Source organism: Hyperoodon ampullatus (assembly GCF_949752795.1).
Source record: "Hyperoodon ampullatus genome assembly, chromosome: 5".
NCBI lineage: Eukaryota > Metazoa > Chordata > Mammalia > Artiodactyla > Ziphiidae > Hyperoodon > Hyperoodon ampullatus.
This window is the reverse complement of record NC_136918.1, coordinates 116294310-116322217: the sequence shown is the minus strand read 5'-3', so window position 1 is coordinate 116322217 and position 27908 is coordinate 116294310.

The window sequence follows — 27908 nt, the reverse complement described above, 5'->3', positions numbered from 1 at the left end:
CAAACTAGATTGGCAAATTAAAAACAGACTCTGTCTAGTTAGTATATGAGAAAATGAGCATTCTCAAGCAATGCTGATAAAAATATAAATTCATTTAAGTAAAAAGTTTCTCTCTGCTCCAACCCTGAGCAAGGCACACATTAATACAAAGGCTAGATGACTATGGTGATGGAGTAAATTATGAATTCTGTTTGTAATCAGAGATGATGCAGAGAAAATGAGATACAGGTGAGTAGAAGAGAAGGCCTGAAGGAAACTAGGAGTTTGAAGGATGTATCCCTTCCCACCTCTCAACTTCTTGTTTGTCTCTACCAACAAAAAGAACAAAAACCTTCACAGCTGTCATCATGAAGAGTAGATACGGTACATGTCAGTCTGTCCATTGTATTGGAAACATCCATTTCCGTGATGAGTTACCATGAACCTCTTCAATTAATAGGAAGCAGCTAAACTTGGTTTGGGCAAAATAAATATATTCTTTTAATTAAATTAGTTGGAGCAGTAGAATATATAAAAAAGGTAACAGTTCTTTCCCATCAACCAATTAAATATTTATTGTGAAAAACATGCACTTAGGATGCCTTCATATATTTTAGAATAAAGTTCCCACGAAGAGATGAGTCTGAAAACCATGTAATTTGAGAAATAAAGAAGGCACTTTAGATATTTCACCTGGTACGTGTCCTCACAATTTCACATTGTGCCAAAGGGATAATGGATAAAAATAACATGGAAAAAAATTTTCTGGAAAATATAAGAACTTTGTAATAAAGGAGTTTATTACTATTTTCTGAACCAGACCACTAAGCAACAAAGAAAAACAAAAAGCCTCATCTGCTGAGAATCTGCTAGTGTTGAGGATTCAGAGAGGAAACCACACAATGCCAGTGCTTGAGGAGTTTATAGTCATATTTTCTCTTCAATTATGATTTTCAAGCGTGAATTGTTAATCCAGTGGATCTGAAATAAGGAACAGGTAAATAGGCTGCTTATTGGATTCTTCTCACTTCATAGGGTAGCCAAGCTACTGATCCTATTGTCTGACAATAATATTTATGCTGAAGAATTTTTGTCTAAAAAATTCAGTATCTAATTTTTTATAAAGGATCCACGAGGATATTTTTTAACATCAAATGTGTTAATAGTCAGCAAAGAATTAGATAGCAAATATCACCTCTTCTCTAGTAGATACTTTGAAAGTCATCATTACTTATCTCTGCGCAATTTATGTAAGTTATGGTAAAGATTCATTGAGCTCTTTAAGAACTATTTTAAATTTAAATTTGCACAAATATTTGTGTTTGCAACCTCTCCCCAGTCAATAGCAATAAACGATGACCAGAAAAATAAAAAGTGTCAAAATCAATAATGAGAAACTTAAAACTTCTATTAAAAGTACTAGAGGTGGGGGCTTCTCTGGTGGTGCAGTGGTTGAGGGTCCGCCTGCCGATGCAGGGGACAAGGGTTCATGCCCTGGTCCGGCAGAGCGGCTGGGCCCATGAACCATGGCCGCTGAGCCTGCACGTCCGGAGCCTGTGCTCCGCAACGGGAGAGGCCACAACAGTGAGAGACCCGCGTACCACCAAAAAAAAAAAAAAAAGAAAAAGAAAAAATGTACTAGAGGTGATTCAAGACTGTCCCAAATGATAAATATTGTCTGTAAGTTTCTAAAACTGTAGTCACACAATACTTTTTTCTTCTTCTTCTTTTACTTTTTTTTGTCTTCTTCTTTTGTTCTTTTTCTGTTTTAAACAGAATTGTTCTGTAAGGGCTAGAGATGGCCTATCTTCTCAGAAGTTAAATTACATGTCAAACATTTCAGAGTTTAGAAGGCAGCTAATGAGGGTGTAATATTAAAAGGTCAAACATGCACATACCATTTTCTTCCTCTTCGTGACTCTAAAACCCTCTGGTAACAACTATAATGATCTGTTTAGGCTTCGGCCCATTGTTCCCTTTTGTCACTTATATTTAGTAATTACTTTCTCCTCAAGTCTGCACTTTTCTTGAGGAAAGTAAATTTCCAAAGCGGTGTTCAGTTTTGAATTAAATTCTGCTTGTATGACAGCAAAGACACATTAGGGGAGTGGATTCACCAGCTTGTAGTTTCCTATTTATTTCCATCTTTACAAAGTCCCTTACAAAATATTTAAGCATGTTTTTCTGTGTTGAGGAGGACTTTTCCTTCAAAAGCTATCTGACTACCTGCCTCTGGACAACATCAGAGAGGATTTTAGACTGCCTAATATGTGTTATACTCTTTGTTACTCAAACAGGGAGTGAGAAGAGAGAAGGAAAACATTTGTGCAAGTGCTGAGTAACTGAAAACAAAGTCTCTAATGCAGAGACAGGACACTGGTGTTTGAAGACCAAATGTAGATTGGGAATTTTGTTATCAGTGACACTCTAAAGAAGAATGTAATATGATGCAATATATTTGTTAAAACACATTCTTTCCGATTCTAGTTAATGTTGAAAGTGAATTTACATGACCGATTTTAGTGTCTTGCAGTATTCTATTGAATGAGTACAGAATCCTCATCAGGAAATGCTCCATGAATAAGTGTAATCATTGAGTGAGCTAAAGTATGTGATTCTGAATTTAACAGTGACCATAATTGCTTTGCTATTGTTTTTAAGTGCAAGGTCAGTCTAATATGTGAGATAGCTATGATACTAGCAACACTTTTTTTTTTTTTTTTTGCGGTACGCGGGCCTCTCACTGTTGTGGTCTCTCCCGTTGTGGAGCACAGGCTCCGGACGCGCAGGCTCAGTGGCCATGGCTCACGAGCCCAGCCGCTCTGCGGCATGTGGAATCCTCCCGGACTGGGACACGAACCCGTGTTCCCTGCATCGGCAGGCGGACTGTCAACCACTGCGCCACGAGGGAAGCCCAGCAACACTTTTGGTATGATGTTTATCATGCTCAAGTGCACATGGTTTGTTCTAATGTCAACCGTTAGCCTATTAAAGATAATTCTAAGCTATTGGCAACACCTGGAGCCTCCAAGTACATAAACAAGGAATGAGTCGAAGAATCAGATGGCTGCTATATGGTCCATTCATTAAGCTGGTAAAAATTATTTGTAACATTGTAGCATGTGTACTATAAAGTTAAGGACGTTTGTGTTTCTCAAGGCATCGGGTTAATTGTATTCCTTATGCTAAAATAAGCTGAGAGCTGTGACTCCAAACCAGAGGAAGAAATCATTAAGAAGTGATGGAGAAAGATGGTCCAGTATTGACTTATCAAGCTCAAACTGCCTATCTTAAATTTTCTCCCTAGAAGCCCAGGATAAAACATAACTGCTTTCACTGATCTCAGTTATCTATTCATTCTTTTAACAAAAAATTTTGAGTGCGTGTTATAGGCAAGGAGCTAGAAATTTAGGTCAAAATTAGATAAACACAGCCAAACAGATAAGTAACAGTGAATTATACAAGGGAAAAGTGGAGAGTAGTGTGAGTGTATATTAAGGTACTTTAACCTAGTCAGGGGGTCAGGGATGACATCTCGGTCCAAATGATATTTAACTAGAGATCTGAAGCATGAGTAAGGGTTCACAAAGGGAAGAAAGAAGGAGGGGTTAGGTAGATTAGGCCATGAAGGAATCTGTTATCCCCTTGAATACATTCATCTAGACAAATATTGTCTCCCTGATCCATTGCTGAGCTGAATCATCCTTTATGCTACTAGGCTTTCTCTGGATGTTGTACTTCTTGATCCCAGTGATGTCCTGAAAGGTGTCAGACCCTCTGGAAAACTCTTTCCTCATCCCCAGCCACTGAAACATCACTAAAAATGTGTAATCTCAGGAAGGGAATGGAGAGCATCATCATGATCTCTAGAAAACTAACAAGAGAGAAAACGTGGCAGTCTTTTGTTGAGAGCCTTTTATGTTGGGGTTTGGGGGAGTCTGTTTAAACCTCTAGGCTAGTAGATCAAGTTCTTTAGTAGAGAAAAAGTTAATATATGTTAATTAACTGATCATTTTTATGAATAAGATCTAGTATACCAGAAAACAGCAAAGGGAAATAATCCAATTTGTGTTGTTTTGTTTTAGCAGTTTAAAGTATATTCAGAGCAATAACCAGCACTCTGCTGTTATTATACTGCAACTTCAACTACGACCTGTGTTGTATGAGCCTACATTGGGAGAATTAGGATAAATACTGGCTTTGGTTCAATAGAAGTTTTTAAGCAAGTCAATCTCTATTCTGTCTGTCTGATGACTCTATTTTTCTGTATCTTCTAGTCAAAGACATTACTCACTTTCACGCCAGCAAAATGCTCCACCAGGTAAATCATGACTGACAGCCTGACTTGAGTTCAATCCTGGTTCAATATTTCTCTGCTCACATGTCAGTTATTAGAGAAGGCCTGTTGATCGATTTGTTTCATGTACACATTATTTTGATTCACAGTGGTTTTAAGCATCAGAATTTCAAGTACAATTATACTCCGTCTAAATCAACACCTCTAGCATTCTCAAACACCCACTCTTTCTTTCATTTCCACACATGAACATGCATGTTTCTTATCATAAGACAGGAATTTACTTATAAAACTTTTTCTGGCATGGTACTAGTTTCAATATGAAAAATGTCCTCTTATGTACACAAAAATCCATTCCATATTCAGTGGTGAAAACCTATTTATTTTCTCTTATAATTTGAATTAAATAATTAAAATATATAATCTTATATTCTTATGATTATATGTAATTTATGCCATTACCATAGTCCATAATAAAGAGGAAGGAAAATGTTATACATTCAGTTTTCCTTTAAAAATCTACGAATGAAAATCTTTAGCTATGGCCAAATGAATTACACAAAATAATAATAATTGCTTGGTCTGAACTAGTTTATATCAGGAAATTACAATGGGAAGTAGACAAAATTCCCCACACTAATGTACTTTGGAAGTAGGGTTACTTGAGGTGGATTGAAATATGGGAGTCTAAAAATATGCAGCTATTTTTACAATATGTAGTGTAGTATGGATTATTATGTATCTGTTTCATTATGAATCATTCCCACCAATCAGCTACATTGGGAGTTATGTCATAAGATTTCCTACCAATGTAAAATGTTTTTTATTAAAATTATAATTAAAATTATAACAGAATATACTGATAGGAATATGTAAAGCATAAATGATGTTGGACTTACAAGAATGAACACTTGGAAGCTGGTGAAAATTTTAAGTTCTTAGGCTCACAGAAATCACTGAAATCATTCAGTTATTTATTTGAAAGTTTTCTAGTTTTTAAAATTCAGGAAATATTCCTCTGTGTATTGTCAAAACAATCCCAATAACAAACACTACTATATAGTTAAGTGTCATATGTTTTCCGTGTATTAGTATTATTTTGTTCTATTCCTACACTTGGGACAGAACATAGACCCAGACTAAAAGTGACTGTTTCTTTTTAGTTATTTCATTAAACAAATGTCTTTTATCATTTCATCAGCCCTATGGATTTTATATTTCCTTTACGTATCTCAACAATGCAAATATTGGGTTTGTAGATAAGAATTCAATTATCATTTCAAAGAGGTTAAATTAATTCCCTGTCAGACAGTAGCTGTTATTTCAGTCTACAAGGTAAAACTCAATTCTATAGTACAAAACAATTTTAAAATCTTACCAGTATCTTTGCTCATAGAAAAGCAGTAGTGACTCTTTTTAAGTGAAGTTTTTGAACTAAAATCCTTAAGTTATTTAAAAAATATTTTTATCTTCATTAAAAGGTTGTTATGAGGGATCTTGGAGTTAATATATGTGAAGTACTTCCGACTACACCTGGTGTATAATAAATGATCTACAAATATAAGAGTAGACCATAAAATACCCAAATTCAAAAGAATCATTATTGTCTATAGTATTATTGCTTACATGATTCCAACACTATTGCAGGAAATCAGTGGCATAGCAAGGGGTAAGGATAGCAGGAGCGTCCCGCCCCAGGTGCCTTCAATATTGGGTACTCTGGGGCTTCCCTGGTGGCGCAGTGGTTGGGAGTCCCCCTGCCAATGCAGGGGACGCGGGTTCGTGCCCCGGTCCGGGAGGATCCTACATGCCGCAGAGTGGCTGGGCGCGTGGGCCATGGCCGCTGAGCCTGCACGTCCGGAGCCTGTGCTCCACAACGGGAGAGGCCACAACAGTGAGAGGCCCGCGTACCGCAAAAAAAATCAAAACAACAACAACAAAAAATATTGGGTACTCCGTAGATGGGATAGGATATAGATTTAAAACAGTAATAAAACTGACTAAAAGTTGGTCAGCCTTTTAACTGTAACTATGCACAGGCAATTCTAAACAATATTGGTGATAAAATATTCCCCTCTGCCAGGGTCAACCACTCGCACAGCCCTATCCTGTTTGGTATGCAGCTTCAGAAACTGATAATAAAAGGGCAAATGTTGTTTGACTTCTTAAGTGATAAAACTCTAGTTTTAAGTCATAAACTTTCATTCTCTTAATGTAATACTGAGAGAACTTCTCAGGTCCATTTTTTAGTTCATGTGCTCTTGACATGTGGAATACAAAGTAGGAATTAGTAACAAGAACAATAATATTTAACATTTACTGAGTATTTACTATTTCTAGGCAGTGTTCCATGCACTTTATATGTCTAGACTTATTTAATCTTCATACCTGTCACCCCCAATTAATAGAAAATAAATCCTTTTTATGAATAATCATTTTCATTGATGAAACATTATAAATAGTATAAGAATAGAACAAGTTCTGCAAAGATAAAGAGTGTGGCAGAATACGGGTTAAAGAAAAAATAAATAAGTTTGGATTGAAAGGTCAAATGAAGGAACCTCTACAAATATTCACGGACCCCTAAAGATTAAGAAGATAGGATGTAGATTTCCTATCTTCTTAACTTCATTTCTTCTTCACTTTTTTTTTTTTTTTTTTTTTTTTGGCTGCGTTGGGTTTTCGTTGCTATGCACGGGCTTTCTCTAGTTGCAGTGAGTGAGCGGGGGCCACTCTTCCTTGAGGTGCAGAGGCTTCTCGTTGCAGAGCACGGGCTCCAGGCGTGTGGGCTTCAGTAGTTGTGGCACGCAGGCTCAGTAGCTGTGGCTCTAGAGGTCAGGCTCACTAATTGTGGTGCATGGGCTTAGTTGCTCAGCAGCATGTGGGATCTTCCCAGACCAGGGATCGAACCCGTGTCGCCTGCATTAGCAAGCGGATTCTTAACCACTGCACCACCAGGGAAGTCCCTACTTCTTTTATTTCTATATTTATTTGTCTTTTCTTTATTCTCCACCCACCCCCAAAGTAGCAGTGATATTCTTAGAATAAATAGAGCCAGAAAAAGACATTTCTTCTTATAGCTGTGCACTGATCCTATAAAATTATGGAGAACGGTGGTTAAATAAGAACTTACAACCTGCAGGAACTTGGACGAGTTACCTACTTTTTCTGTTCCTGTCTTAAATATCTTTGTCTGTAAACTAAGGAGAAAAATAAATGTGTGCCTCTATCCATTGCAAATTTTTATGCATATTGAGGCTTAAATTGTCCTATTTTTGATAAGTGGGGGCCTCTTCAGATTGGTTTCTTTTGACATATTGCTAGTAATATTTGATGGCTTTCTAGCTTTCTGGTATGTCAGCAAGTTCCAGGCTTATCTTTTATATTTATTGACCCACACAATGAATCCATTACTCCACAGAATGCTGGTTCCTATTAGTTCAGAATAAAAGTTAAAACAGTAAGCTTTTTAATATTTCCTTTGTATAGAACACTGGGTTAGACTTAATGAAAGTTAGAAAGATGCTTTATTTTCAGAGAATTTATAATCTATTTGATGAGATTAAAATTAAATACAAGAAGCATCCTATTATAAAAAATAAATGCATATCTTAAGTATTCTAGACAGGAGACATTTCATTTCGGAATTGATGCTTAGCCTTGTGACTTGTTCAGAAAATAATTGCATTCATAGTTAGAAAAAGTAGAATTAATCTGGTCAAAAATGTGTTATGGGTGAGATGAGATAATTTTTGAAAGGTGGGAGGTATTAGAGAATGAAACAATAGAGTAAAAACATTCCAGGCTTATAGAATGACAGAGAAGACCAAGACGATGTTCTAGAGATTGGAAATAAGTTTTTGGGGGGATTGAAAAGACATTTGGATATGGAAATAGGGGAATGATAGTTTAATATTTCTGAAAAAGTATAATTAGATAATGACATCTAGGCTGGAAAGACACAGAAACAGTAGTGATTTCCCTGATTGGCAGTTCTGTTAGGGTAAAACCCAGCTGCTATAACAAACAGACCCTAAATTATAGTAGCTTAAAATTATCTTATTCTGTGAATCAGATTTTAGGTGAGTGGTCCAGTTTTGTAGGGGCATCTCTGCTTTTCACAGTCAACCAGGAACGAGGTTCCTTCTAAATTGTTGTTCTACCACGTTTTAGAGCAATGTTGTCATCTGCATGGTCAAAGCTGAGTCACTTTACATCTGGGTTCCCACCAGAAAGGAGGAAAAGAATGTAGTAGAGACATTCATGATCTCTCGAGTCCCAGAGAAGGATGTGACATGTGTTACTTCCACTCATACTCTGTTGGTGAGAACTTGGTCAGGTGGCCATACATAACTGCAAGGCAGCAGGTGAATGAAGACCAGCTGGGCAGTCATGTGTCTGGCTGTAATTCTGTGAATATCAAAAAGGAAGATGGCAGATTTTAGCAAAGAGCTAATAGTTTCTGCCATACTGGTCTCCATTTTCACACCTCCATGGTGTGTTTTCATAGTTTTCCAAACTTTATAACTTTCAGCTGCTTCATTTGTTTCTTTAATTAATATGTCTCTTTATCCTCCTTCCTGAATATTTTAACTAACTGAATGTATCACTCAGGGTCCAATTAGGAGACAGAATCCATGCCAGTAGTTTGAACACGGGAATTTTAATGCTATTATTAACTAGTATCAGGATATTAACCACTAAGGGGTAAAGAGAACTCCAAAGAATTCAGAATTAGCAAACATAGAGTCAGCTACTATCCCTAGTGTGGACAGAAAAGGCCCAAGGAAAAGACAGACTTGGAAGCCCCCGCTACCTACTACCCACCCTCCTCCCCAAAGCTGAGTTTCAGACTTTGTTGCAGAGGGTGTGGGAGTAACCCCTGGATGGTAGAGTTTGTTGAGGTGATGCAGGCCAGCAGTAGCTAGCAAGAAACCATCTGCCCGGCTCCTCCTGAGACTGTCTGGGGAAGCTGCCAAATCAAGGACCCGCAAAACTCACTAGGCAGCTTCCCTTGGGGGTGCTGGTGAAACTTGCTGGAATATGAGTACCACTGGATATCCTTTTCTCCACTGGTGATTGTGCACTAGGAGAAAGAATAATAAATTGCACGTGAAGTAAGGGGAAGACCTCCCTCCGCCCCCTCCACCAGCCTCTTCCTCAGTAAGGCTCTACCACAAAGGCTGACCATCCTCCCAGCTGGCAAAGGAGATGTGTTTACAGGATCCAGCTCCACTATTATAAAACAAGGCAGAGAAAGGTGGAAAACAATACACTGATAACTGGCACAGTGGCCATGACATAAAATTGTTGTATTATTTCCTTATTGTTTTATCACAATAAAGTTCCTTAGTTTAGAACTGAATGAGATGGAAAATGTCATAGTGCATCAACAGTGCACCAGGGTTCCCTTTTCTCCACATCATCTCCAACATTTGCCGTTTCTTGTCTTTTCTATTAATACCCATTCTAACAGGTGTGAGGTGATTTCTCATTGTGGTTATGATTTTCATTTCCCTAACAATTAGGGATGTTGAGCGTCTTTTCATTTGCCTGTTGGCCACCTGTTTGTCTTGTTTGGAAAAGTGTCTATTCAGATCCTTTGCCCATTTTTGAATCAGGTTGTTTGTTTTTTGTTGTTGAGTTATATGAGTTCTTTATGCGTTTTGGATATCAACCCCTCATTGGATATATGATTTGCAAATATTTTCTCCCATTCAGTAGGTTGCCTTTTCACTTTGATAATGGTTCCCTTGCTGTTCAGAGGCAATAGAAACAACAAAAACTCTCATAAAAAGGAAGGTTGTTTGAGCTTCCCTGGTGGTGCAGTGGTTGAGAGTCCACCTGCCGATGCAGGGGACACGGGTTCGTGCCCCGGTCCGGGAAGATCCCCCATGCCGCGGAGCGGCTGGGCCCGTGAGCCATGGCCACTGAGCCTGCGCGTCCGGAGCCTGTGCTCCGCAACGGGAGAGGCCACAGCAGTGAGAGGCCCGCGTACCGCAAAAAAAAGAAAAAAAAAAAAAAAAAAAGAAAAGGAAGGTTGTTTTTAATTCATGGATAATCTTCAATCTGCAAACTTCCCCTCCTATTTCCCCCAGTGCTGTAATGGCCCTGAACAAGTTCCTCACCACTATGTACAGGAACCATGAAGGAAAAGTTTGTCAATTGGCTAAACAATGATGGAAGTCCAATTTTGTATAGTCTCAGCTAAAAAAATCTTAGGGTTCATTTTTTTCCTATTTTCACACAAGGCAGTGTCTGTTTCATAGGACTGCTTGTGCCCATCTCCTCAATGACCCTGTCATTATCAGTGTGAGTAGTGAGAAAATGAAAACCAAAGCTGCAGATGTGTTCCTAGAGCCATCTGGCTTCTTTTGAAGGTAATTTGCTACCTAAAAATAATCACATGCTTTCGGACTCCCCCCATCTCGCCCCCCGCGCCGCCCTTACGCTAACATATTCCTAAAACAGTTAACATTCGTTCCGTTGAGTTTACAAAAAAGCATTTCTCCCGTGCACAGTGTTCTTTTGTTAATATTCATGTGCGGTATCTGAGGAAAAGAAGCAACTCTCACACATCCTAGGAAGCAGGAAAAAATCTGTTGATGAGTTTTGTTTTTTTTTTTTAATCAAAAGCGTTCTTTTAGGCACATTCAATCAGCGAGTTTGTGTTTTTTCTTTTAAGTAGCTGTAATAGTGTCATATTTTGAAGTAGCAATTTAGAGTTTGATTCCAAACTCATTTCTTCATATGCAGAGTTCTGAAAGGTGCGTTTCCAATAGGCTGTGATCGTCTTTGAAAATTTCAGGCTGTGTGTAGCCCAGCCAAGCACTGGAAATTGGAATTCCTTGAGCATGACATTACAATCCCCCATGGAGATAGGATAGCGTAAGGCATACCCTAGGCCCTCGTACATCATCCTTTTGTTGTCTGGTTGAATAACAATGAAGACAGTTTAAGTTTATGGGTGCAGTGCTGTTCACGGCTTCAGTGATATGATTGTGGTAGCCATACCAGATTTCCTTCTGGTAATCAGAGGAGAAGGTAATTTATTATCATGTCATAACATTTTTATACTGTGAAATGCTGATAGTGATTGTTGAGGTAATTCCCATGCACATCAGCTGAGCCGTCTTCAGCTTGAGTGGTGTGACCCATAATGCTATGGGCATGCTTCATAGGGCTAATTATATGGAGGACCACCCATGGTGGTGGGTTCTGTTCTTGTATAGGCTCAGTTTTGAATCTCTTAAGATTGAAGATGTAACACGTTAAACACCCAGCATATTGCCTGTATTCCAAAATATAAGCTAGTTGTCTGTTAGTAAAATTGGCTTAAAAAGGAAACTATTGATTTTATGCTAGTCTCCATAATTTTACCTGACTTGCTTCTACCCTAAATTATAAAGATGATGCTCTTTTACAACTTTAGCTTGTCAAAGTGTTTTCAAATAGCATAGAAGTAAGAACAAAGTGGAGAAACAGCTGTCCCTTGTTATTTTGTTTCCTGAATACAAATAGTCTTAAATTGCTGTAAATGGAGAGGCTGGAATGAATTCAAACGCTGCTTGTTTAAATACACTCAGCCTGATGTTTGTGTGTTGGAACCTTTGGAGAGGGCAGCGCTAGAAAATGCTCCACATTAACTTGTCACACATGACAATATACGGTTATAGCTTCTCTTTTTGTTTGTTAGGTAGGGTTGCTTTGGTATCATTCAGAAATTTTTGTGACAGTAAATCACAAGAGATTTGAGCTAAGATATCTGAACAGCAGCATTAACTCCTGAGACATTTGGTGTGATTTTAAGTTTAACTCCTCTTAGGAAAACAAAAGCCCTTTTGAACTTAACTGAGTTCAGGTGGGTATTTTGGATTTTTATAGTATGTCAGGAATGAATGGATACATCTAGTCTTTGATTTTTCCTTCTGGCTTCTGATGGCTTGCCACTTGAAAAGTTAGTCTATACGTAAAAGGCCAAAAGAAAGTGATTTGTTTGTTCTCCCTCCATAACCCGTTACTTTAAGGAAAGCCCTACTCCTAAGAGGTTCTTAAATAGAGCTCGATCCAACAGCTTTATTGACTAGGTGAGGTCTGAAAGATTGTTTAATGAATTCTTTCTTCTATATTTGAGGAAACAGCAGCACTGAACATTTAAGGGACTTGACAAGGTCACATTTACTGGCTCAGTCATAAATAACTTCTTGGTGTTCAGACTCATGGTCCAGTAGGTTTATCACAAAACCATTTTCACAATTCACTTTAAGGATTCTTTCTGGCTAGGGTGCATACTCTGCAGAGTATCCTCCAAATTCATTATTACACTATTGCATAATATTGCAGATTATTCTCCTGTTGGTCTCACCCACAAACTCACTGCCTAACTCATGATGTGGGAGCTTAGGGGAAAAGTTGTTATGGTTAGCCTTTTGTAATTAAAACTGCCATGATTTGAGGACCTCACAGACTTCTGAAAGATGATAAAGTGACAGTACCAACCAAGCAGAAAAGAAATAAAAGATTGAGGACCATTAAGAAATTAGATTTGTTTATTGGAGAAAATAATAATAAATGGCGAGTCAAAGGGCTTTACATCAAGAGTTGTAGGCAGCAGATAAGGATCAACTGTTTTCTACCCCTAGCACAGATCTAGAAATAAAATTATGTCACTAGACATGATCACAGACTATTTAAAGCAACACCCTGCATGCAGTATTGTGAGACCTGAGTTCATGTCTTGGCCTTGCTTTGTGCCTTTGGATAAATTGGTGAACCTCTGTGAGTCTCAGTTTCTACTTCACTGTGTGACTGTGAGGGTTAAATGAAATAATGTGAAAAGTCCCTACCTAGCACAAGGCTGGCACGTGGTAGGTGGCCAATAAAAGATTTCTGTTTTTATTTTATTTATATATTATTATTTATATTATATAATTATAACATGTATATAAATATTGAATTAATACATCATTTAAGTAATTTAAGTATAGGAGAATGATATATTAATTAATTAATATATATTTAATTTAATTATATTTAATTCATATTATCCTCCTACCTAGACCTAGACACTATATAAAATTATATATATATAATTATATATATGTATATATATATATATATATATATATATATAGTTCTTTTTTATTTACACTTAGCACAGACAATGCTCATTTTACGGTATGGAAAGAGAACAAACGCTCAATAAAACTTATCAGTGAGCAAAAATGAATAGAGCAAAAGGTGTGTGTTAGTGAAAGGCAAGAGACTTGTTTGAAAATTCATTCATAAATTAGGTTCTTAGACGCACTCTCCCATTATTAGGTAATAATTTCCTAGGCTCTTTTAAACATCATAAAATATTCACTTTCCCAATAAAAATTCACATGGGAATATCTGTTTCTATGTAACTGACATAAAATGCATCTAAGTATATCCAATCACATTGATATTCTTATCATCCCTTATAATCGATAGCTTCCCAATAAAGCTCACATTGCCACCCCTGTCAAAATTACAGAACATTTTTTACCTCTTCTCGCAGAGAAAAAAGCCATTTTTCCCCTTTTACAATCCACGACTCTTGAACCCATTTCTTTTGTTTTTTTCTGATCTATATTCAATCTTATAATTTTTTCCCCTAAATGCATTTTACAGTTCAGCATCCTCTCTGTTTCCTCTTAGACTGAAAAACAGCCTGATTCCCTTCCATCCCAATAAAGACCCTCTCTTAATCCTACCTTCTCTAAATTACCCTCCCTTTTGTTTTCTTCCTCTAACCTTCGAAACTCATATAGTCTCTATATGCATTTTCTTCTTCCTCACCTTTTAATAGGCAGCCAGCTCTCACCGTTTCTCTTAGTGCTCAAAAATGCTACTAATTGCTAAACCCAGTTGTGTCTTTTCAGACTTTATCTTGGTTAATCTTCCTGCAGCATTTAATGGCATCTCTTTCTTCCTTCTACAAAATCCTCCTTCACATGACCCTCTCTATACTTTTTCCTCATTCTCCTCTTACATGGAATTCCCATGTTGGTTCCTTCTCGGATTCTTTACCCTCCACCACCCCTTAGATACTATGTTTTCTAAGGAACCATCCTCAGTCATTCTTGTTTTCAAGTATATTGAAGAACTTTAACAGACATTATTTCTCCAGTCCTGGACTCTCTTGTCTGAAGTCTCAGCCTAGATTTTTCAGTGGTTCCCAGAACACAGTTACCAGAACACCTACAACTCTGTTCCCTTGTGCGTGTTCTTCCTTCACTGCAGCCATCCCTGGGCATCCATGAGTGATTGGTTCTAGACCCCCACAGATACCAAAATCCTCGTCTCTTTTGTAAAATAACATAGTATTTGCATATAACTACAAATCTCTTTTGTAAAGTAACATAGTATTTGCATATAACCTACACACGTCCTCCTGTACACTTTGTCATCTCTAGATTACTTGTAATACCTAATACAATGTAAATGTTATGTAAGTAGTTGTAAATACAATATAAATTCTATGCAAATTGTTGCTGGTTCATGGCAACTTCAGGTTTTGCTTTTTGGAACTTTCTAAAATATTTTCAATCAGCAGTTGGTTGACTCCAAGGATGCAGAACCTGAGGATAAACAGAGAGCCAACTGTGTTCACTTTCTTGATTATTGCAAGAAATATCTGCATATTTGTGTACCTTGGTCACTGTAACATTCATTTTTCCCTCATCCTCACAACTGACTAGCAGCTATCAGTTCTATCAATATTAGCTCAGAAATATCTGTTACACATGTTCCATGACTCAGTTTTTGCTGATATTCTTCAAATTCCTATGCGGAAGATTCTCTCTTTTCTAGTTTTTTTTTTTTCTTTTCTAATCTAGCTTTCATAACTCCAACAAGATATCCTCTCCAAAGAAAAAATCTAATATTATCTCCTAGTCAAAAAAACATTTGTTTGCTCCATACTGCTTACATAAGAAAATGAAATATTTTTAGCATTTTCCACAATCTGAACTTTGCCATATCCCAGTTCTTCAAGCAGTTCAAGAATTTTCTCCCCTTCATGGCTTAGTTCATGTCATTTCCATTTTCCACCTATTTATTCTACTTATACTTCAAAACCACTGGTCAGAATCACACCATGGCATGCCCTAATTAGAATTACTTACATTATTTTATAGTCATTCTTTCTAGCACTCACCACAATGCACTTGGATCTTCTTCAGTAGATATTGAGCCCAGTTACTACATGGTATGACAAAATAACACCTAGAGATATGGTGTACGTCCAGAAGTGTCCTATCCTGGGTCAAAATATCCTGGAAAGTAAGAATTAGGGTGGGGGTTGTTTTATTTTATCTTTAACTCATGAGTTTTCTCTCCATGCTATTTAGGGATATAATAAAATAAATATTCTCAAATAAAAAATACGAAATTTTATAATATGGTAAGTCCAACTACCTATTTAAAGAACGTCAAAAACACTTGCTGATTTTAACAAATCTACAAGGCAGGCTTAACACATAAACAATATGGATTATTGTGAAAAATCTACTAGAATATCTAAAAGTGCAAATTTATGTGGGGTTATATTTTTAGGCATAGTATTACCTGAAGTGTTAAGTATTCCTTAAAGTGAAAAAATTTGACGAGTTTTTAAGCTTCTTTAAAATTACCTGTAATATTAAATGCATTCATTTTCCCCCAAGACTCAACTTACTGTAGGAAACCATTGCAATCATTTGCACTTGTTTCACATTTATAAATTTGTGTTACCTATTTTCAATCATTTGTTTCCCTTTTTAGCACATATTTCCATATGAAATAAAACATATTAATGTCTTCTCAAATTATTGCCTTAAAGCATCACAAATAAGAACTGTTAGGATGCTTTGAGTTATATTTAGTGGAAATTCCAACATAAATTGCCTTAAACATTTTAGAACACTTTTTGGACCATGTACCTAAAAAGGAAAGGATTTGTGTTGGCCAAGTTGGCTAATCTTTGTGCTGAATGGGTCAACTCGGAACCAGTTTTGTGGCCAGGGGAATACCATGTGCTGACTGTTTTAGGCCAGGATTACTGGAATTTACCAGAATAGAAAAGAATACTTATTTGTTTAAACCAGTCAAAGCAATCCATGAAATAGAGGGAGAAAGGAGAAATCAATCCCTTCCAAATTACAGGATTGCTATACATGGGGAAACGGTGAAATTGATAAAATGAATGTTGGGAAGACAAGTACAGTGATCACCAATATGATTAATTAATAACTTTGACTTCATTTAATGCCTTCACTTTGCAATGTTCTACATAAGACTGTGAAGAAATTTAACACAAATCAGTGAATTAATTAAAGTCCTTCCATGATATATCCAAAGAAAGTAAAGACTTATTGAACCAATTTTCAATTAATGTGTCTCTAAATAAGCATAGAATTTGAGGACTATTCTATATTATTCCAGACTATTTCCTGCTCTCTGTTAAAATCAATACGAATTTATAGCACACTTATTAATGACAAGGATTACAGAATTTATATAAGCTTTGGTCTTTGCCCTCAAGAAATTAGCAACTTTGGTTGTGAAGGCAACACCTAAACATGTAAAACAATTGATGAATGACACCATTTAATGCATCCTAAGGTGCAATAGAGAATAGAATCATGATATAAGATAAACGCTCCCTCAAGGAAAGGAAATGTCTTCATTGACCAGAAGTCATGGAGTAGACTTCTAGAAACAGTTGGGAATTGAGATGACTCTGGAAGGATGGTATAATTTGGATAAGTAGAAAAAGGCAGAAAAATCCATTCAAAATAAAGAAAACAAGATAAGTAAGTGCAAATGGTTTGGGAAGATGTTCACAAGATGTCATTGTGTGTGGGAGTGGGGGAGCTTGAGACAGGTAGGTGGCGAAGAACAGGAAAGATTGTCTGCCCTGAGAAACAGGTCCTTGTTTAAAATAACAGTAGAGGGCATTTTACAGATCCGGTGAGGATAGATTATACCTAAAATTCTAGCATAAGGACAGGTTTCAGGAAAATTGGTTAGTCTTTATCTGAGGGAAAACATGGTCAAAGCAGTCGTCTAAAAATTCATCTGTCTTAGACATACAAATTCAGACACAGCGAGAACAAAGAGATAGGCTAAGTTTCAATCTTGGTGAGAAAGCACATATATCTTAAATCCAACATGACAGGAAAGGGTAAATAAAAGTATTTTAGCCAAAGTCGTTTCAGATCAAGAAGTGCAGAAATGAGATTAGGACCTTTTAACTCTTACAAGGTATGGAACCTTGAACAAGTAATTTACCTCTTGACATTTCAGTTCCCTCGTTTATAAAATGAAGGGGGTGGGTTTCAAATCCTTATTAGGTCTGAATATATAGTCGGCAGATAGCAAATATGTCAACAAAATAATTTCCTTTATTCTCCTCTGTTGCTCACTGTGAAACAGGTGGCAAAGGTTGGTGGGATCACACATGTATCCAAAAAATTAAAAAATTAGTATGTAGTAATGTATGATTACCACCAGGTGTCAGATATTTCAGCAAAAGTAAAACAATTAGAGAGAAATTAAAGTTTGTCAGATAGAGTGTTTTGTCTTAGAATTATGAAGAAATAAACTATTTAAAACGTGTAATATTATGTGGAAACACGCACGTGTAAGAGAAATATGTAGTTTTCATTTAGACTTTGATTGGTATTGTATGGATATATTTAATAGAGATGTCATCTATACGTTGACATGGTAGTGGGAAATACCAAAAGTGAGCTCATAAAGAAATTTATCTGTATTCCACAACTGCACATAAGCACTTACGCACAAATACTCATTTACTGTCTCTCTTTCCTACCTCTTATCCAGTTCTTCCCTTCCCCCCATCTTCCCCCATCTTCCCTCCCTCCTCTCCATCCCCTCCCTCCCTCCCTCCCTTCTCTCCCTCTTTGTCTCTCTCTCTCTCATAATTGCCAATGCACACACAGACACATACACTCTCAGGCAAACATAAGTTTCAAATCTACTTCTTTCAGTTATTGAAATTAATTGAAAGTGCCTACTATGTTCTTGGGCTGGCTAGATTTAGATCCCCAATGATAATGGCATTGTTCCTATTGTCTTCTTGATAGTAGAGATATCCAAACACCCACTGGTGATTCTTTTATGGAATTTATCTAGACTCTGAATTTAGTCTACATCGTTTATTATATCACCCTCCTTAATGAGAAAGCATGCATATATATGTAAATACATGTAATCTCTTCATTGACCAAAACATTACATTCTTCAAATTCTTGAGGCAATCCAAATTATTAAATACATATAAAAATTTGTTTAGATTTGTTGTGGCTTTTACAGAATTCTTGTAAACCAAAAACTTGAAAATTTTACAATTTTACAAAAGCAAAAGCAATTATATCTCATAAATGATAAGAAACCATTTTACAATGATTGTCAATGTACAATGCAAACTTCTTGGCATAAATGAATACTCAATAAGCAAATGATTGAGTTGAGCACGAAAACAAGGTACAAGTTACATTTCCTTGATAGTAAAGAGTCCTTTTAACTTATCTCTTCTAAATGTTTACAACTGACTTACAACAATGATAATTGAGAATTTGTATGATGAGAAATCTAAAAATAATCTTGAAAAGTTGTTTTTTTTAATATGGCAGTATTGGCAATACTTAAATAGAATTTTTTTTCCTATTACATTCTATATGATGCAGTGAGTCATTTTTTAAAAATAAGGATAAACTTCTATTAATGTATATAGGCACAATATACATATATATTTCTACAAACACAATAATATATAATACATTACTTATAAGCAAACACTAATAGATATACACACAGAGTCACACACAGAAATATATATTCAGATTTTGGTTTTTTTTTGCAAAAGGATCACTAGTATATATGTTTAATTTGATATGCACCACAATGACGCTTAGTTATATTTTTCCCGGGACAACATAATTTGCATTTAACATGTTAATTTGTTTTCATTTGTCCTGAATTATACTCAATACAGGATCTTCCTATTATTGATACTTATTCAGTGTGTTGATAAACTTTTCAACATAGGTCTCTTTACAGTCTCTACTTTTGTCCATTTAAACTGTTTTCTAAAAATTCATGTTTCCTAATATAAAGAATAAATTATGTTTTCCCTGGAATTGACATTCCCAAATCCAAGACCATGTCCCTATAGATATAAAACACACATAAGTTTTGTAACTTATTGGAATTTCATTTGAAGCAACATGAGTAGACACTTTGGATCCTTGAATTTCGTACCAGTGAGACTAAGCAGCTCAGAGCCAGTTTTGGTACCAGCTCTGCCCCACCTGATAGATGGGTTGTAAGAACAAGCTCTGTTAATACCCTATATGTAGTAATGAGAATACCATTTGAGGATTTGTTTTTGTTACTTGTACTTGGTTAATATTTATTTGAGCAGGGACTGAGTCATTCAGAATATATTTGTTATGTGAGTGAAATAATGAGTTTGAAGATTTCATTAATACATCATATATGTAAATATCAATGAGGGATTCTCTATATGATCTTCTACTGGCTTCAGTTCTACATGGTCTACTGCTTATTTATTACTACTTCCTTTATTCTAATATGTTCCTAATAGTTAAACAAATATTTTATGAGATTCTCCCAAATGTCAGTTATTGAATTTATGTATTCCCAGTGCCATATTTAATTAAGAACTAGTCCTCTCCCACTACCATATTTGCTCCTACACATTCTTGATTTTGGCCCTTTTCTGAGTGAACTGTTATCCTCTTAACTGAATATTTTGTTTATTACTTTGAAACTGTGTGTTAATTTGTTAATTTGTTTAGAGTCCTTAAAAAAATAGAACTTTGGCTGGAGAAAGTATAGATTTTTTTAGTAGCTTCATTTGTTAATCTCTTCACTTCTACGTTGTGTTTTCATTTTTATTGAGTCCACATAGTTTTTAATTTCCCTTAGAGAGTCCAAAGCCTTTATAATTTCTCCTTTGGTTTTCATTTGACCCATTGGTTGTTTAGAAGTATATTATTTAATTTCCTAATATTTGGGGATATTCCAGATATCTTTCTTTTATTGATTTCTAACTTAATTTCATTGTTGTCAGAAAATTATTTTGTAAGACTTTAATCCTTTTCAATTTATTTATATGTGCTTTATGAACTAGGATATGATTTATTTCAATAAACGCTCCTTGCACACTTGCATGAATGTTTTTTTCTTCTGCTTTTGGGTTGAATAGTCTATAAATATTAATTCAATCAACTTGGTCAATAGTGTTATTCAAATCTTATGTATCTTTAAAGATTTTCTGTCAATATGCCCTATCAGTTGTTAAGAGCAGAGTTATAACTGTGGAATGTACTATCACTGCAGAATGAAATATAATATAATATGATATAATATAACATGACAAAGTATGACAAAATACCTTTCCCATGTCAAGATGTTACCAAGTTAATGTTACTGACTACATGTATTGTTCTGGATAGTGCATTTTTATTACAATGTTGTCCTATAGCTTGCCATGCTGCATTCAAGAAACTTCATACAATCAAGGAAAATTGAGTTGAAGACGTTGAATCTTACTTTATACCAAATTTTGCAGTTGATACATATTTCAAATACTTTAGATTTATAGAATATTTAGGATACTGTGTATCCTAAAAACCATTCACTAATATGCTAAGTTATTTCAAAAATCACCATTAAGGAATTTATAAGAGAATACTTCAGTAAGAACCAACCACCTATATAGGTATTTGATTCACATAAATGTAAGTATTTATATTAAAGAAGTTGAGCTTTTTTAGAATACCTCTTATACCCAAAAGAGTTAAACTGATTTAGAAAGCGTACTTAACATTTTATATGGTTATTTTTTTTTTTACTTTTAATGTTTTTTAACATCCCAAACGTTAAAAACAGAAAAATTTGCAATAGTGCAATAAGCTTACATACAACTTTCACCTGGATTCAGAAATTAATATTTTACCATGATTGATTTAACATCCTCTATTTATGTATATTATTAATATTATTATTACTGTTTGCTCATTTGATAGAAAATTGCAGACAGAATATCTTCTTCCTCTAAATAATTCAATCTTTACCCCCTGAGAACAAGTACAATCTGTTTCTTTGTAGTTATCAAATTTAGAATATTTAACTTTTATGCCATACTGTCTAATATACAGTCCATATTCAAGTTTTGCCAGTAATATATCTTATGGGTTTTTTTTTCCATCTTGTCTCCTTTTGTTCTTTAATTTGGAGCATATCCCCAAAATATATATGCAGTGTTCTTAGCGCTAAAGAGGCAATATTCTTTCATTTAATGAAACATTTCATTACTCTATACAACATTTAAGAAATATCTTAGGGCTTCCCTGGTGGCGCAGCGGTTGAGAGTCCGCCTGCCGATGCAGGGGACGTGGGTTCGTGCCCCGGTCTGGGAGGATCCCACATGCCGCGGAGTGGCTGGGCCCGTGAGCCATGGCCACTGAGCCTGCACGTCCGGAGCCTGTGCTCCACAACGGGAGAGGCCACAACAGTGAGAGGCCTGCGTACCGCAAAAAAATAAAAAAGAAAGAAATATCTTAGCTGAAGTCCACTTTTTGAGATTTGGCGTATAGATGCCACATACTTCGTGGAGTAGAAAACATCTAGCATTTGAGTAGTTAGAATATGTTCTGAAAAGGAAAAGTTCTAGTGGGAGCCTTTTAGAGCATTTGACCATGGACCTGCCCTGGTGTTTCATGAGCAGTCAGTCCTTTAAGGTCTTCTCAAAATCAGCTTGTATAGGTGACCACATAACCTAAGTTATTCTATAATCATTAGGAGCAGCTTTACATTACTGTGTATATTTTCTAAAGTTTCCTTTGCTGATCTGTATCCAGAAACTGCCACAATGCCATTAGAGCATTGTTGTTCAGTGTTAGGGTTCTGAAGGCAGAATTCTTTTAAACTCTTACTTTACTTAATACACATGATTACAGAGCACAGGGAAGTAGTCAACTCAAATGATTACTTTCTAAAGTAGAAAAAGGAAAAAATATCACAGTAAGAATTTTCCAAAAGCAAAGAGGAATTCAATGTTGAGAACTAAAATGCTAATTAAATAAAAAATTATTTCATGAGACAATATGCTAAACACTGTAGGAAATCAGGGAAATATATCTTGGACCCATCCACAATAATTGGTGAAATAAAGCATGCGGGAAAATATAATAATAATCTGAGATAATAGAGTACTCAGAAACCTTATTGAATGTTACCACTACACAGTAATAATCCTTATAAAATCTGAACAGAGATCCCATCATGGATTTAGTGCTGAAACAAAAAGGCCCTATAAAGGACTCACAGAATTGATTTGGGCTTTGAAGATAGATAAGATTCAAATAAGAGGGGAAAAGCAGAAGTAGGAAGGGATGAGTACCGGATATTCCATTCAAGGAGGTGAAGATAAATACACACACACACTCTCACACACAAGCACACATAAATAAATTAGTCCACCTCAAGTAAAGCATTTGTTTGGGTAAAACTGACAATGTTGGAGAGTAGAACTGAGCCAGATGCAAGGTAATTGATACCTCATTCTTTAGACGATCGTACTACTGAAAAGTTTTAAAGTAGGAAAATATAATCATGCGCAGTTCCTGAGTTGCAAGCATCCAGAGATCTCTGAGTAAAGTCTTGCTAAAATAAGCAAAAGAAAATACTGTAATTATAGTCAGAGCTCAAATATTCCAAGGGAATTTAGGAGATAAAGTGACAGAATTTGGGTTGCCCCAGGTACAGGACTGGTAGGGATTGTAGGAGATGACTTATAGTATGTTTATTGAGACCTTCCTTTTGTTGGGGCTTTTCTAATTAAGAAAACAGACTTCCAACTATTTCTTTTAACTTTATGACACTCCCTCAAGATTCTAAGTCCCTGAAGGGGACATCTGAGGGACCAAATAAAGGTAACACATCTAACTCCTTGGCTATATCTGAGTAGTGAGTAGAAGACTCTGATCCTTTCTGTTACAGTAGTAAAAGGAAAACGGCTGCATTTCCACAGTACCAAGACTACACACAGTAAGGCAGAGCTAATTCTCCAAACAGAAATAGGAGTGCTGTTAGGAACAAAGGAGAGGTGATGTTTACCAGGTGTCCAAAAAAAAGGAAAGAAAATGTCTACAACATAATGAAAACATTTTCGGGAACTAAAGTCTCGTAGCACTGTGTAAGGGCCATTGGATCAGGAAGATTGAGAAAGAAACAATTGCAGACTTGTACTGTCGCAGGTATGTGGTAGTGATGCTCTGGATTCAAGGACACGTGTGGCTCCAGATGATTGACAGAGCTTCTGCTTTCAATACACAAATTTCTAGCACTTCCCTGTGCACCTGAACAGGATTCCTCTGTATTTTTTCAGTGTCCTTAAATTGTGGTCTTTCTAATTTATATAAGCTAATAACACACATATAAAAGAGGAAGAAAGATATAATATATGAAATGCATATTTTTAGAAAAAACTGTGCACTAAACTGACCAGGGTTCATGGAATTTGTTTGGATGAGGGTTGGTAAATTTCTTCTTTTTTTTTTTTTTGAGAGAGAGAGAGAACATGAACAATTCTGACATCCATCTTCTCTTTTTACTCTACATGTAATAAATCCAACTTCATCAGCCTGAAGAGTGCTAATAAAAGATCAATTGTAGCTTTGTAAAAGGCACCACTATTAAGAACATAGAAAGGACCATTGGTGTTTTTTTTCATGCCACCTATTTTAGCACATATGAGAAAAGGGAGGACTTATTAGACATTTCTAAATACTCAAGAAGGAAGGACATCTTTCATACATAAATCTAGAAATATTTTCTTAAGGAGAATTAAAAGTACAATTTAATAGAAATTTGTGTCTGGCAGCTAGCTGAAGCAGAAATTGTCTATTTGCTGCAGCTGATGACTATCAGCGTCCAAGGCGCAGTATGTACCAGCTGAAGTCTGTCAACAGGGAGACCAGCATAAGGGCAACATGATAGTCAAAACAGGATGAAACCACAGTCCAAACAAGATGACATGAGCATTTTTGTAATTAACAGCATCAGCAAAAGGAAAGTTGTGTTTGGAGCATTCAGCCAGGAATCAAAAAAAAAAAGGCAGAATGCTTATTTTGCCACAACAGTGCTGTGTTATATCTGGCTAAATAGAATCGATGGCTTGATGGAAAACACTGGGTACACAGGAGTAAAGGATACAGTAGAAGCTGATAACAGACTTGTAAGATGGAAAACCTTACCATGCTGTTGCTACAGTAAGCAAAGCCCATCTCAAAACTAATATTCACTTGATGACAACTCTGGAGCGATGAGTATTACCTGCAGTGATGGCTGTGGACAGGGACTGTGTATTTGTTGCTAGTTTTGTGCCAGGCCTTATGTGGGTTTTTCAGTACTCATTATTTGGTTCAATTTTTAAAGTGTGTGTGGTCTACATTATTAATCCCATTTAACCGATGACAACACCCCAGGGGACAGTTTTATACATCACCATAGTGGAAAGACCGGGAATTTTGAAGTGAAAAGCTCTAAGCTGAAATACCAGGTCTGCTGTTAATAATTAACTCTAGGGACTTTAGTCAAACCACTTAATTTTTCTGGACTTGATTATTCTTAAATAATATATAAACTTCAGATATGTACCAGGATTGAATGAGATTATTTAATGCTTTTCACACAATACTTGACATGAAATAGGTATTCAATAAATGGTGAAATCAATATTATTATTGCTGTTATTAGGAGTAGTACTGTGAAAGGTGTTTTGTGAGTATTTTCTCATTTATATGATGTTCGCAGAAACTCAGATTATTAGGAGTACTAATATTTTAAGCTAGTAACTGTAGGTTGCCAACTGTGGGCAGACACAGTGCTAAGGATCTTCCATGCATTATCCCATTCCTTTGTCCCAACTCTATATGTATGAGTTATTAGTCTCACTTAAGTACTCAAGGAGCAGAGGTTCCTGGAGGTTTGGATTACACAGGTAATAATTTTACTTCAGAGCTTCTCATTCTCCAACCCAATGCTCATTCTACTATTTCATCCTTTCCATGGATTTAAAGGTAACAAAAATAAATAGCATTGTTTTCTACTAATCTAACAAGCAGAAGGTGAGTCAGTCTTTATGGCATTTCCATTTGAGCCATATAAAAGTATCTTATAATTAGTTATTTTGTTTTTTTGTTTGTTTGTTTTTTTTTTGGTTTTTTTGCGGTACGCTTGCCTCTCACTGTTGTGGCTTCTCCCGTTGTGGAGCACAGGCTCCGGACGCGCAGGCCCAGCGGCCATGGCTCACGGGCCCAGCCGCTCCCTGGCATGTGGGATCTTCCCAGACCGGGGCACGAACCCGTGTCCCCTGCATCGGCAAGCGGACCCCCAACCACTGTGCCACCAGGGAAGCTCAGTTATTTTGTTTTTTTAATTCCATCAATGACAGCCTTACCTCACAATTTTGTCCTTAAAGATGATTCATTAACTGTCATGTTTTAAATATATATATATTATTTATTAATATCACGTGCTATTCAAAATCTACTTCCAAGTTAAGAATTGAGAGGTACCATGTGACTCAAAATAGTGCATCTATAGTGCATTACGTTGTTGGTATAGTAAATATTTTATGAGTATTAATGAGAAATTTGAAGCATTACTACCTCTTGACAGGAATATAGGGACACTGACCTCTGTGGTTGGTGCCGTTTTCCTTAGCTCAGATTCCTTAGCTACTTCTTGGGGGCCACAGTCATAATTCCCACCGCATTATATTTGTGTTATTATTGAGCTATTCATAGTTGCAGGATTTTTTAAAAAAACAAAAACTTTTGCTATCGTTTGAAGATTTGGTGAAATATTCCTTCTCTATGTGTTTCAGGACCTTGCTGCTACTTGAGAGCAGAATGGACATCATCTGGTGGTTTATTAGAAATGCAGAATCTGGGCCCTCATGCCAGACCTGCTGAATTAAAATCTGCATTTTTACAAGATCCCCAGGTGGTTTGTCTATACATTAAGGTTTTTAGAAGCATTGTTCTAGAAACCACAAGCAATGAAAAGCTATGATTTTGCTGGGCGTATCTTTCATACATTTTGAGTAGAAAAGTTAGGTTACCTTGATCTTATATAAAGAGGAGTAGAATTGCTGGAGAAAGAAGAAAAAAAAAAGAGCTGGCATCCTTTCAAGTGAAAAAATAAGGTGGAATCATTGAATTGCATCATCATTAAATATAAGGGTTCTAAATTTTACTGGCTTTAAGTTATTTTAGAGATTAAGTGATGTTAATCTTTTTAGAATCATTCAAGTTCTTTGTTGCTAAGGGACTTTGGCATCAGACTTTTTGTTTCTCCAACACTTACACATTTGAATAAACAGTATGTTTATTTGGGGTTAAAATGCTTCATGCAACATTGTTTGCAATTGAGTAAATATGAGCTTGTTTTGATGTAACTGTTATAAATGCTAGTATAATCTATTGGGAATATAATATGGTTTTCCAGTCTTCCTGAACAGATTTCACATTACCAAGCAATCTTAATGTGAATTTTTCTGAATTGGTGAGAGTTTCACACCAATAAATTAGAATATATAGAAAGATCTATGTACATAGTAAACCACATATGCAAATTAAACTTAATCAGGAGAAATGGTTTCTTACATCAGTTGTGAGTTTCAGATCAAGGAACAGTAGTAAGTGAAAACTATGAATTTTTTTTTTAAGAAAAATCCTTCAATTATCTATTTTAACATTATAACATACTTAAGCCCCTACCTTTTCCTTAGTGGTTTTCCTCTGAGCCTTATTTTTGCCTGGACCCCACCAAAACTTAGTCCCACAAGTGCTATGGAAAGAGATATTTAGAATTTCATTTGCATATACTTTATAATAAATTGTCATCTATTTGTGTAGAATTCTATATTCCTGTCTTAGCACTCAAACCAGAGGTTTGTCTTTCCCACTATCATCTCCTTCTGCCTAAGACCAAAGGAGAAATAAAAAACTAAGTCTCTATACACTAGCAAAATAAAGATGTATTTACTGCATTAGAAAAATCAACAGAGTAGTGACTTCAGGCTAGTAAAAACAATGAATTGGGGATAGCAAATAAAAAAAAAGAAGGGAAGAAAAGACCTACTACTAAACCAGGAAGGCCTTTTGAAAGATCTTTTAAACAGTATACAAACTGTTTTTAGCCTGGACTTTATCTAGTTTTAGATTGATGAAAATGTAGTCATCTCATTTTTTTCTTTTGAAATGTACAAAATCAACTGTTTCATAGCCTGCCAGTATCTAATAACCCTGGCTTAAAATTAAAGTTAAATCTTTACTACTGTAGTTAACAGAAAACAACTTCTGGGTTAATTAGCAATTTAGAAATACTTACTTCCCATTTGTGTTCTAGAAAAGCATATATATCCTTTATGATCAAATTCATCCTTGATAGAATGACAGACATGACCAATTGAGGGAAAGCAGTAGATCCAATACAGTTTTATTTCATAAAGGTTTTGGTTCTGTTGGAATTATTATATTTTGTTTAAAACAATAAAAAATTCAAA